Here is a 13,848-nt window from a genome sequence, read left to right on the forward strand (position 1 = left end):
GGACTGTGCCATTTATTGTATTCTCTCAGCAGCAGATCTCTCCTTCTGTGTGCAGTATTGCGATGCTGGGTCTAGCACTGCAAACTGCCTATCTACTTTGCCAGCTGGCTTCCTATTGTTAAATTCTGCCAGTAGAGGGTGGAAGAGGAAGGCTAGAAGGTACACATTTGTTGCTGATCTGGTCAGCATTGTCCCAGCAACAGTAATCTGCCCTAGCAGGAACTAGTCAACTTCTTCCAGCTTCCAGCTTCTTTCCACATGTTAATGCCAGTTTCATTGTGCCCACTGAAAGGTACAGCAATAGCTAGACTGCACCCTGTCCTCAGAGTCAGAGCTCAAATTCAGACACCCTTCCTTACATTGAATTTATGTAGTGGTATTAGTCCATTTCGCATCATTATAAAGAAATGCCTAAAGCTGGGTAATTTATAAAGGAAAGAGGTTTATTTGGCTTATGGTTCTTCAGTTTTACAAGAAGCATCTGCTCCTAGCAAGGCGTCAGGAAACTTATAATCACAGAGGAAAGTGAAGGGGGAGGCCAGGGTGTCACATGATGAAAGAGGAAACAAGAGAGACAGGGGGAAGTTAAGCCCCAAACTCTTTTTAAAACAACCTGATTTGCGTGAACTAACAGAGTGAGAACTCCTTACCACACTGCACCTTAGGCACCAAGCTCTTCGTGAGGGATTTGTCACCATGATCCCAGCACCTCTCACTAGTCCCCATCTCCAATGCTGATTACATTTCAACGTGAGATTTGGAGGGGACACATATCCAAACTAACCTCTTCTATTTATTTCCAAAGTCGTATGGATGGTAGCTGCTTCTTGTAGTTACTATCTCAGGATTGCATTGGTTATTATGCTTGTATTACTTTACTGTTTCCAATTGCTCATTCAGTCCAACAACTCTAACACCGATTCCCTCTATTAGAGTCTCTATGCTAAAATATCTAGTGTGTTTTCTATCTTCCCGACTGCACACTGACAAACATACTTTCATATTGCTCCTAAGGTAAGGTTCAAAATTCTCTGATTGGGCCTATAATGCTCTTCACATTTTTGCTTTCCTGACTCACCCTCTACTGCCTCCTCCTATTACTTGAGGGATTCCAGCCAAATTGAACTACTTTCCATTCCCAGGATGCTTCTTCCTAATTCTTTTTATATGACATTTTCCCCACTTACTTTGTATGATGTATACTTTTTTTTTTCCAACCAGTACAATCTTTTTTATTTATCATCCTGTCTCACTTTATATATTCTTTTGGTCTTTCAGGACTCATGTCTCATACTCTAATGACTCTTCAAGGACCACGTTTTGAACACACAGACACAAATCTCTGAACATACAGGAAGAAAGAGGGAGACATTACATACATTCTTCACAAATCTCCAAGGGTATATTAGCTGTCTTTGCTTGTTGCTATTTTAGCACATAACACTGTAATTAATCGTTTGTCTACTCCAATAGCATAGTGCTAATTCTTGGTAGGAGTTCTTTAAGTAATGGCAAATAACTTAGATAAATACAATATATGAGATAGGTGAGGAAAATACCCAAAACAACAAAAAAGGAAGATGTTCTCCTGAATTAAAAATAATTAAAAAGCTTTATGTTTCATCAAAGTCTATTGTGAGTGAGTATATTGGGCCCATCTGAATAATTGAGGATGATCTCTTGTGTTAAGATCAGTTGATTGCCACCCTTAATTTCAACTACAGTCTTAAATCCCTTTGCCAAGCAAGGTAACATATTCATAGGTTCCGGGAATTAGGACATGAACATCTTGAGGGTACCATTATTCTGTCTAACACAATCACTATTAGAACACTTAGAAAGACATTGTGAATTAGATGATTATAAATGACCACTCAGGTTCTATGCCATTCTCACAATTTTCATCACAGTCTAATTGATTCAAGGGAATTTTCTTTATTCACCACTGGAATAGCCCAATGTGAATGCATGTGATAGTTTTCATTTATGTTACAATTTTTGCTCATTTCTGTGTATCAATGATTAATGAAGATGGAATTTAGAAGCAGAGATCAAATGAGTATATAATATAGTTGCCAACTGTAAGCCAGCAAGGAACCTGCGCCCATTATGTGCCTCTGTGTTTTCTCTCCCTAACACCAAGATTTTAAAGAAAAAAGAATGTTTAATGGAACAGGGAGGTTGCAGTAAACAAATTTAACTGCACATATTTATGACCTCTGATATTTCTGAAATTTCCTGAGATTTCGGAAAATAAAGAGAAGGCTGAGCAATATGAAATACTGATCTCATATTGCATTCAATGTTTGTTTCGACTTTTGTAAATGGCAAGGTAAAGTATAGAAAAATATTTTCAATTGAGCATATTAAGCTTAATGTAAGCTATCAATTTTTAAATAGCATATATAAAATAGGTTTTTAATCAAGAGTATCATTAATAATTAGCTATTTCTAGAAGTTATTTTATTTGTGTTTGAGCAAGTACAGTAGATATCTGGTTCTAATTTTGGCAACAACCTGAGAGAGTAATTAGCTAATAGGCCTCTTTTTATAATGAAATTTAATTCAATTTAATTCTGTGTCCCATAGAAAATAGCAAGATGCCTATAATACATTAGTAAACAAGTGAAAAAGCCATAGGCCTGTCATTATTTAACATGTGTTTCCTAAAATGTGATGCTTTTTTTCATTCTCACAGTGTTTCTCTTTTGAAAGTGATTAATATTTTACTATATGCACTTAGGTTCTTCTTTCCTTTAGCATGGAATTTAAAACATGATGGATTACATTAGTAAGGATTGAGTTAAAATTTTCTAAAATATCAAAAAATGCAACCTAATTTTTGGATATTTAACTGCAGACACAAATTTGAAATAGCAGCATTTTCAGACTAGTTTAGAAACTTCCCTTTGTACTCACTGTACTTCCATCAACATCTCTGTCCCCATTAAGAATGGGCTGAATCATGACATTTTTAGGCAGCTTTCTGCAGCCCCTCCAGGTGAACCCTTGACTGACCTGCATTTACTCATACCTAGATTACTCAAAACTTTCCATTCTCCCCTGTAAAACACAAATACAGACACTCAAAAGTATTTCTGGCCCACAGCTCTTAGCTGACTCTCTGGCATACCTCCTGCTCGCTGTGTTCTGTTCAGCCAAGTCGTTTTTAACAAGTCAATGTTGGCTGATTTGTATTTGTAAGTAAAGTATAAAACACTAAGGCAAAAAAGAAGAGCTATTATTTATATGACAAGCAGGCTGCTTTGAAATGGTTTAATAAAGACAAGATGCTGAAACAAAATTGCTGCTAAATTATATGTGGGTGGGACTATTGTTAAAATTTGAGGAATAACTAAAAATAATACAGCATTTTTCATTGAGATTACATGGGTCTAGAAACTGTGGAATATACATTATACTTGGAATTAATATAAGAGAGACAATGCTAATTACTAACCAAAGACTATATTGCTATGAAAAGGCCTTTTCTCTAGACTAAAATATTAGCAATACACACATATTTAAATATATTTAAAGATAAATTCCTTTTAGCTACATATATAATATTTTATAATACTCTAACAACTGCTTTAACAGGCAGTTAGATTAATTGACCCCAAATGTATTACATAAGAAGGATTTGCTCTAGTGAAGATTTGGTTATCCTCAACATCATGCTAATTCTTAAGTGTGGTTTTGTGCCAGTTATTAGTCTCTCCTTTACGAATGAACCAAGTAGATTATTCTTTATGCCTGCAATAGTTATTCTAAAATCATGCCCTTTTTAAGAGCTAAAATAGACCTTTTTGGTCTTCATTTCAAAGAAGATGCTAAATTTCATGAAGCTGCCTATTATATAGATTAAGGACATGGATTTGATGCCTCACAGGTTTTCAATTTTGATACATCTTCACTATATGATCTTGGGCAAGACACATAATTTGTATAAGTCTCAGGTTTTTCTTTTATTAGGACAATGAAAATAAATAAAGGACCTAACATGATTGTTGTGAGGTTTAAACAAATCAATATATATATAGACTAAATGCATGGTTGCTTACATTTACCACATGCATAGTACTTGTTATTAATAAATAATAATTATTTAAAAATTAAGGAAAAAATTTTAATGTCTGGCAAGTAATTAGTGGTTGAGTTAAAAGTAGAATTCAGATCTCTTTAACAGGAAATACTAATAAATTAAGATATATATAACATCAGCTTATAATTGATATTGAATAAATGTAATTACTATTACTATAAGCTGTCTTCAACTCATAGTAATAGTAAATTTGTTATAGGATATTATGTTAATTTAAGAAATACAGGTTGGGAAGTGGAGATAGGAGTCGGGAAAAATAAGAAATATTCACATGTCTCTGGGAAGAGGGAACCAAAAACTCCAAGGTTTTCTGGTTTTGTACAATCATCAAGGAGACTTGCTTTATAATACACAGTGCAAGCTCAGTACCCTTAAAATCACCAACTATTCATGTCTTTGAGAAGCTTATAGGTAGTAAAAAAAAAAAAAGTAAACAAATAAACACACAGCCACACTCATATACACATGGTGGGTGTAATTGAGATTTCTAGATAGAATTTTTTTGTGTGTGTAAGAAATAATATTTTTTTGAGAGACCTTTCTGTATGGTTTTATTTATTCTTTGTAGATAGCTTTGAAACTGAGACCGAAAGAATAAGTTTCAACATGCTTTTTAACTGGTCCAGGAGTGTGGTGAATCCTGCTTTATATAAAGGAACCAAAAAAAATTCTGACTTAGTAATCCACACATGACAGAAAATAGGTTATGACTATGTAGCCAAATAATTGATATACCCCATTCATAATTAAAAACCCATAGGCATATAATTTTCTTCATCTAGATCAAATATATTCTGTCCTCATACAGCTATAAAATAGTTGTAACAAGAGATTTATTCCTCTTTTATGTATGATCTATTGCCATTCTTGTGTAAATTTCATAGAATATCTTCTATTGAGCTGGAGTAATATGATTGATAGAGAGCTGTGGTTAATCCCTAGAATTCCTAACCAAGGTAGGATTTTGTTTAATTAGAGTTTGTCAGAAAATTCTGCTTCAGAGAAGAGTTGGTGGTATTTTCAACGTTTTGTGTCATTACAAACTAGACATGTTTATTCCAGTTAACGTAAGCTGTAAGACCATCTATAGTAGCAAAACTTCCCAGTCAGCAATAAAAACAGGCAAACACAGTCCATCTGTGTTCGAGGTGAATCCCTAAATATTCTAGGACATGTTTGCTGAAGTATGTTTAGTACTTCAGCATTGGGTCTTTAATTAGGTTTGGGAGACTCTTAGGAACATAGGCTATAGTGATTTTGTTGTTGTCGTTGTTGTTGAATTAGACTTTTTGGTTACTATTTTCTTAGGCAAAGAGTGATGAAATTCAACCCTTGGGAATGATCATGCTTACTTCCCTTAATTAACATTCTAAATTTTTCAATTTTTTTCCCAAAATTCTCCCATAAGGGAATGAATTTGTTCTCAAATTTTTTAAAAAAGGAAACAACTGATTAATAAATAAACCTCCTCTCCAAAGGCTTTGAGCACAAAAGTTGTGTCAAAAACTTAAAATATGTAATTGTCAAAAATGTGCAGTTTCATTTGAACTGGCATTGGTTTTCACAACAGTGCTGTCTACCAGTAACAAGACTAACAAATCTTGAGCTGCCTCTGTGTAACTTATTAAATTCTGTCAAATAATATGTGGCCACACTGAAGAATGTTGGAAAAACGTGGCTACTATTTGTGAATATCAGGTCTTGTGCCAGGATATGTGAATATCATCATGCATAAATCTTTACAACCATTCTCAGTGTTGGTATTAGTTATTTTTTCACAAATTACAAACTGCATTTCGGAATAAAAGTTGTTAAATTACAGTTCAGCTAACAGATATTTATTGTATTTTTATGTTTATTCATACTTAGTATCTCTCCTTAAGGTGTTCCTTTGTGACAGAGAAGTCTACATCTCACCCTTCATAACTCAAGCATGATCACATGACTTGCTTTGGCAGGTGAAATTTGAGCAGAAGTAATGTATGTCCCTTCAGAGCAGCTTTAAGAGCCAGCAAGTTCTACCATTTTGCTCTGCCATGAGAACTGTCAGTGTTCAAAATGCAACCTGCCCAGTCAGCCAGGGCTCAACAGAGAAAACGATATGGAACAGAGTTGCAGCCAACCAAATGTAGACATGTAACATATTCTAGAAATAAACTTTCATTGTCAGCCACTGAATTCTGGAGGTTATTTGTTACTGTAGCATAACCTAACCTGAGTGGCACAGTACCAAATACAGGAAAAGCTCTCAAGTGAATTTATCCTCAGGGCCCAAACTTACATACTGATTTTTCTTAAAATAACTAAACCTCTTAGCATTATAGTTATTCATCAATGTTATCTTCTCAACCATGTGCCCTATACTTTTGCATTTAAATTTACCTCTACTTAATTCACTTAGTAATCTGTTTTCCACTCCTGGATCTGTGCTATTTCTTGTCTCTGTGTCTTATTTATTCTAATAAATAAGTAAATGCAAATAGAGAATTATATCCAATATTTCTTCTCTTTTATCCAATAATCTTTATAATGCTCAAGACCTGGCTTATAGTTTTCCAGTTATAAAATTGTTTTCTGATTAAATCTATACTTTGCAATGAGTCAGTACACTGGAAACAATTAAACCTGTTTTATATTTAAATTACCACGATGTCAGCAATTCATAGGGCTCTTATATCACTAGTGTGCATTTTCAGTTCTTTATCCATGGGGAAAGAATGTTCAATGGGATGTCATATTCAATGAGACTAGGAAATAATTCATACCCTTACAGATACTCCAAAGAAAGTCATGTCCAAGAAATGTTGTTCAACAACATCTCCACAATTTTATGTACAAAGTTCAGAATTTCTGACTCCCACACATACTGAGAGTATTGTCATTTTGTCGTTTGGCAAGGCTGGGTGGAGTTTCAGGCACAAAGCAGCTTAGAGACTTTATTCAATAAGGAATGGACAATATGTTACTAAGCATGCAGGTATATCCTTTGTGGGAAATATTTTCCCTCAAAAAAATAAATAAGAATAGTACTTAGGATAAAAACAGCAGCAGAAAAAGATGTTGACTGTGATTAGGGACATGCTTGCTACAATTTCTCTCTCTATCTTCCTCCATATATATAAAAATACATACACATATATAATGTCATATGCACTATGTTAGACATGTATAATGTCATATGTTCTATTTAACACATTACATATAACATGTACTATGTAACATATAATGTCATATGTATGACAACTATAAAAGGATGCTAGGGTTAAAAATAGATCTATTTGGTTGTAAGGTTTCTGTATTTTACTTGAAATGATATATTATGAACTCCAAATAACTATGATTTTTTAAAAGCAGCCTCTAATGTATTATGCAAAGCAATACAGTTCAAAAGCCATAGATAAATTAAAATGGGATCTTTTTTATTCCACCTTCCCCCAAGAAAGAACCCCAGTTAATTTAAATAAAGCAGAAAAGGAGAAAAAGAGGGAGGAAAAAGTGTGTAGAAATAGAAAACAAATAGTAAAATTAAATGTAACCATATCAATTATTACATCAACTGTTAACAGAAGTTGATAGACAAATATCTTCAATTCAAAGACAAAAATTATAAGAGTGAATATAAAAGCCATCTCTAATGATATGATGTTAGTAGAAGAGGCACATCAAATATGAAGGCACAGGTATATTGAATGTAAAATGATTTTAAAAAGATATTGTATAAACAGTAAGCATAAAAAGGCTGAAATAACTATATTAACCTTAGATAAAGTAGACTTCTAAGCAAAAAGTACTAAGATTAAAAAAAATTAATAATGAACATTTTTTTCTTAATGATAATAGGGTTAATGCCCAAGAAAACATATCTTTTGTCCCTAACACTTACATATATACATATACATATACATATACATATATACATACATATATATATATATATATATATATATATATATGTATAAAATCTAGCAGTTCAGGTGCTAAATGAACATTGTGATTTTGTACTTCTCAGTGGATAAGAAATATCCTAGTATATAAATTCACAAAGTTATGTTGATATGCAAAATTTCACAGCATTGGAGTTCTTGTATTATACAAGACAAATTTCTCAAGTCAGAGGTCCTGTGCCTTCTTCATATGTCTATGATGGGTAGATGTTCTTCCAATGATTAGAGCCTTCATCATTCCATCAGTCTAGAGATACAAAATTTCCATAGGCATTACAAAATGTCTATAAAATAATTTCCTATAACAAATGTTATTTTAATTAACAACCTTTGCAAAGTTTGTACAAAGAATCCTTAAGCAATGACAATGGACTTCCTGAAATTGGTACAAACTTCCATATAGATGCATTTCTACATTCAGATTATGCATCTGAGAAACATGGTGTTTTGTAGCTAAACCTTTGCACTTACTATTGCAAAACTGCCATTCTGTACTTAGATTTTCTCATAATTTTCTGCAATATTTAAATCTGTTTGCTCTCCTTAAAGAAGACTATTCAAATACATGAGTAATATGTAATAATCATGATGGGAGGTCAAATTTGCATGAAATTCTACATACCTTTCTCAGCCATTTATTTTCTTAATAAAGATCATTCTCAGACACAAGAGCTTTTAGAAAATCAAACACCGGATGTTCTCACTTATAGGCGAGTGTTGAACAATGAGAACACATGGACACAGGGAGGGGAGCACTACACACTGGGGTCTGTTGAGGGGAAGTAGGTGAGAGACAGTGAGGGTTGGGGAGTTGGGGAAAGATAGCAAGGGGAGAAATGCCAGAAATAGATGAAGGGGAGGAAGGCAGCAAATCACACTGCCATGTGTGTACCTGTGCAACAATCTTGTATTTTATTCACATGTACCCCAAAACCTAAAATGTAATTAAAAAATAAAAACAAAAAGCGGAAGAAAAACAAAATGGCGTTGAGGAAATTCAGGTGCACTGCATGCTCTATAAAGTCTAGAATGCTGCTTATTATATGGAATTCCCCAAAAAAGGCCAGAGTCAAAGCCCTTTTCTATGAGTATATTTTAAAATGTACTGCTACTGAGGGTTCTCTTCACACTATTTTAGAATTAGTGGGAGAAGGATATGGGCCATTGATAATTTAGGAAAGTATCTCAGGTAATCCTAACTTAGTGCTCAGGTTTAAAACCGTTGCTCTTGGGATCTTATGTAACTCAAGTCAATTTTATTTGATTTTAGGTGTATGAATTTAAATCACTTTGCATTCAGTCTTGTGCTCTTTCTGTAATATTATCATCATTGCTTTAAAGTCATCACAAGGAGCAGATATTCTCACATTTTTTGGTAGTGTTTTAAATACTGTTAAGTGAGTGTAATATTCAGAGTAGATAAAGATTAAGGTGGGAATAGCCAATGTTTCTTAGCTTTTTTGCATTCCTTCTTGAGAAATAAACTCTAGTGGTAGTTCATGGCTATCCTCCTTTCCTCTGAAGAAATGCAAGAGGCTAAGCCAGTGAGCCGTCACTACTGCTGCCCCCTGAATCTTGCCCATATTAAGTATTTAGATTCATCAATGGTAGGACCTTCAGATTAAATTTGCTGCCGTCTACTTGGACTGATCAAATTCTTCTTTCATATTTAGGTTGGTCATTTTTAAACAGTTCACAGAAAGGAAAACCGTGGCTAACATATTGCTCAGTTTATCATTCCCCAAAGTAAATAATTGTAAATGCTGCAAACCTCTAAATGAATGATAGCTAAATATTTGCAACCTTAATCAAAATAGTATCAGAGGACGATTAAGTTAGTTTCCAGTCTCCCTGGTTCTGTTTCTCACTGCTCAGCAACTTGGCTATAACAGATCTTTGTAATCCGCCAGAAGCCCATTGCTAAACCTGAAATGAAGTTTCTAATACTGCAGAATGAAGTCTGAGATAGTGTGATACATTTCAGCTTGTGTAGAAAGAACTGTTAAATCTAAATCCTATCTAAACTAAACCTTTTTAATTCACTCACCTAAATGTGAGACTCTTTAGTTACTGCATTTCTCTGATCCCATCGTGCAATTATAGAGTTTACAGTTAACAATTGACTTCTTTCTGGATTTATTGTGATTTGTGGGACTCAGAACAGAAAATGCTGACTAAAGCTTAACTGTGGTGCCAGATGCAATTAGACATTTTGACTTTTTAATAGTCTCAGCAGATGTACACTCAGGCTGAATGAGATCCCATAAACACCATTTTGATAAAAATGCATTCATTTTATGCATCCCTGAATAAAGCTTCCCACAGTGATCCGTTACACAAGTTAAATGTTTAGCCTTTTGTGGAACATAAGAAAATGTTTGCTTTAAAAATAAGGTGCATTTCTTTTGTTTATGTTGTGGGAGCTGAACAGATTTCTGGATCAGTTATTTACAAGCCATTTATACATTGGGATTTAAAAATTTCAAAGCAAAGTCTTAGGAAATATAATTGTATCCATTACTACATGTTATTTTGTTGTTTTCACAAGAGGGACGTTATCATTCAAGGCATCTTATTTTCCTATTTATGATATTGTCCAATACTACAAAAGAAGATGTAAACTCACTACCAAAAAAAAAAATTGGCAATTTAATTTTCTTTCAATGAGAACATTCAAGGTTCTTTTTACAACAACATATCATTCCATATAATTAACAGTAGTTTAACTTGTAATGTTCCATTGAGAATGGAATATGGGGCTTGAAATATTATTGCTCAATATTTCCTGAGTTTAAAAAATCTGTTTCTAATTTGGTAAAAGCCACATGGTTAGGCTTTATTTAGTGATTATTTTCATTCCAAGTGTTGTAAAGTCTTTAGCAAATTTTATTTTTTTCAATTTATGACAGTGAACATTAAGATGATTTATTTTTGTGCTTTGTGTGGTTTGAACAAAGCTTATAAAAGTAATTTATAATCACTGATAAATCTATGAGTAAATCATTATAGTAAATTGTATTCACTAAATACAATGGCTTTGGACTCGGGATTTTGGCATTCTCTTATTAATGGAGAGAGAGCCTATTTATAGTAATAATCACCTGCATTTACTGAAAATAGTAAGTTGCTTTATATGGAGCTCAGTACTCCCATGGGAAAGAAGGTGCAAATTAAGCACCTAATCAGTGTGAAGGGGTATTGATCAGATTGTATTTTTCAGTTAATTATCCCCTTCCTTTATATAAACGTACCTCATTTTACTGTGCATCACACTTTATTGTGCTTTGCAAATATTGTGTATTTTTGGAAATTGAAGGTTCCCAGTGACCCTGCATTGAGCAAGTCTGTTGGCACCATTTATCCAATAGCATGTGCTCACTTCCTGTCTCTGTGTCAGAGTTTTTAGATAAATTATTTTAAATTAATATATGTTTATTTTTTAGACATAATGCTGTTGCACACTTAACAGATTTAAAGTATGGTATAAATTAACTTTTCTATGTGGTAGGGAACCAAAAAAATTGTAACTTGGTTTATTGTGATATTTGCTGTATTGCAATGTTCTGAAACCAAACCTGCAATGTCTCTGAGGCCTGCTGTATATGCATCTGAGTTAGAAAATACAGTGGCAGATAAGGATGCCTCCATATAGCTTACACTTTCAAAGCAGAAATGTGCAGAAAAACAGAAAAAGCTCACCTTGAATGAATTAATCCTTTCCCCTGCTTTCAGGATTCATTCTTCCTTTATTACACATCTCTTTAGTGCCTAGGCCAATGTTAAGCTTTTATATTAAGACATGATAGAATAAGGTCCCAGGGGTTAAAATCTAGAAGTCATAGTCTTGTGTGATTAAAACTATGACCACATTTTTAGTTGGCATAGATATAAATAATACACCAAAGGGTAGACTTGGAAGTAGATACCCTAGTAAGTATCTTTTTGTTTACTAAACACAGCTTACTCAACTCAATCCTCTACCCACTCTATATTGTCATTTGAAAGGGCAGACATAGAGTTATTTTTAAGAAATACTTTTATGTGTTATATCACACATAAAAATGTATGTTTTATATTTTATATTTGCATAAAAATACACTAAGAGATACCACAATGCAAAGTAGGTCATTTTTACATATATATGAAAAACATAGGAAAGAAGACCAAGATGGCCAACTCAAAACAGCTAGTGTGAGTGGCTCTCATGAAGAGAAATGGAAAGGGTGAGTAGATACAGTAACTTCAACAGAAACATCCAGGTACTTGCATTGGGACTACTCAGGGAAACAATTTGACCCACAGAGAATGCAGAAAAGCAAGGCAAAACAGTGGCCCACCCTGGAGGGACATGGAGCCAAGGGATCCTCCCCCATCCAGGGAGGTGGTGAGTAAATGTGGGACCCTGGGAACCCACTCTTCTCCCATGGATCTTTGTAACCCTTGGGTTAGGAGATCCTCTCCTGAACCCACTCCACCAGGGCCTTCAGTCTGACATACAGAACTATGTGGAGTCTTGTCAGAGCAGTCATTCTGGTATGTGCAGAAACCTGGGAGACCTAGATACTCAAACTCTCGGGGCTTGCCAGCAAAAGTAGCTGCAGTTCTGGCAAAGCGGGGAAGTTAGACGCCTATAGATACTCCTAGGCAAGAGGCTGAATCAAGGGGGGCTGAGCAGAGATAGTCCGCAGGGCCCATTTCAATGACACCTCAGAATAAGACCCACTGGCTTGAAATTCCAGCCAGCCACTAGTAGTGCTGCCCCTTCCTGTGATGGAGCTCTTAGAAGGAGGGTTAGGCCACCAGCTTTGCTGTTTGGACAACTTAGCTATTCAAGCCTTTGGGCTTTGGAGACTTCAAGCTGACTGTGGATGAAAGGGGTCCCACAGCACAGCACAGCTGCTCTGTGAAAATGTGGACAGACTGCTTTTTTAAACAGGTCTCTGATCCCATGCCTTCTCACTGGGTGGGAACTCCTAGCTGGGGTCTTCACCCACCTACTTAAGGGTATTTTTGGGCCAGCAATAGGTCCATACCTCCCTAAGACAGAGTAATCAGAGGAAGGAGTAGGCTGTCATCTTTGCCGTTTCAAATTATTTACTGTTGATACCTTCAGGTATTCGAAAATCTGAGGTAATTAGGGGCTGGAGCAGGCACCTAGCACAACACAGCAGCCCTGTGGAAAAGTGGCCAGACTATTACATGGGCGCCTGTTCCTACATCTTCTCACCAGGCACATCTTCCAGGACTCTAGCCATTGCCCTGCCAGATCTATCAAGCCAGAAGCAACTCAGCAATTCCCTGGACCTCCAGGGAGGCTTTCAGTTGCTCCCTCCTCCTCCAGGAGCAACTAAAAGCCTCTCTGCCACTGCCCTTGCAGTAGTACTGTCCTTGTTACCCTCAGGATAACAAAGGAGCAAAGACCCTAAGTACTCTATCCACACCTCCAACAAGCTTCACTTGACCCAAAGTGAGGAGGCCAGTCTGTTTCCCATGGGTCCCACCCCTGCATCCCCACTACTTATCACCAGACAGGGAACCCCTGGCTTGGCCCACAGTACAGACCCTCCATCCTGGGCTGATTGTACTGAGAGACTGCTGACCAGCTTCTTTCTAGGGTGGAGAGCCCAGGAAGCCCTTGGTCACAGCAACTGCTAAGGTCTCTTCTTCTGCTGCCTCTAAGTTGGGGAAGGGACATAAACATTGAGATTGCTCCAGAGCTGCAGTGGGCAGCCCAGGAGTGCCAAGCCACAATCTACAGCCAGCATTTAAGGGGGAGAGGAACTCACACTTTCAGCGCAA

At 35.6% G+C, this 13,848-nt stretch overlaps 1 long non-coding RNA gene across 1 annotated transcript in view; it reads right to left on the reverse strand.

Annotated features, from left to right (window-relative positions):
• Window positions 1-8,076: 8,076 nt before the first annotated feature.
• Window positions 8,077-13,848, reverse strand: part of LOC141584821 (uncharacterized) — a 54,687-nt gene continuing 48,915 nt past the window's right edge. Inside the window, exon 4 of the long non-coding RNA XR_012518022.1 lies at window positions 8,077-8,296. This is a non-coding gene — a long non-coding RNA (uncharacterized LOC141584821). The remainder of the gene's footprint in view (window positions 8,297-13,848) is intronic.

The sequence above is a fragment of the Saimiri boliviensis genome, chromosome 6, assembly GCF_048565385.1.
Source record: "Saimiri boliviensis isolate mSaiBol1 chromosome 6, mSaiBol1.pri, whole genome shotgun sequence".
Classification (NCBI taxonomy): Eukaryota; Metazoa; Chordata; class Mammalia; order Primates; family Cebidae; genus Saimiri; species Saimiri boliviensis.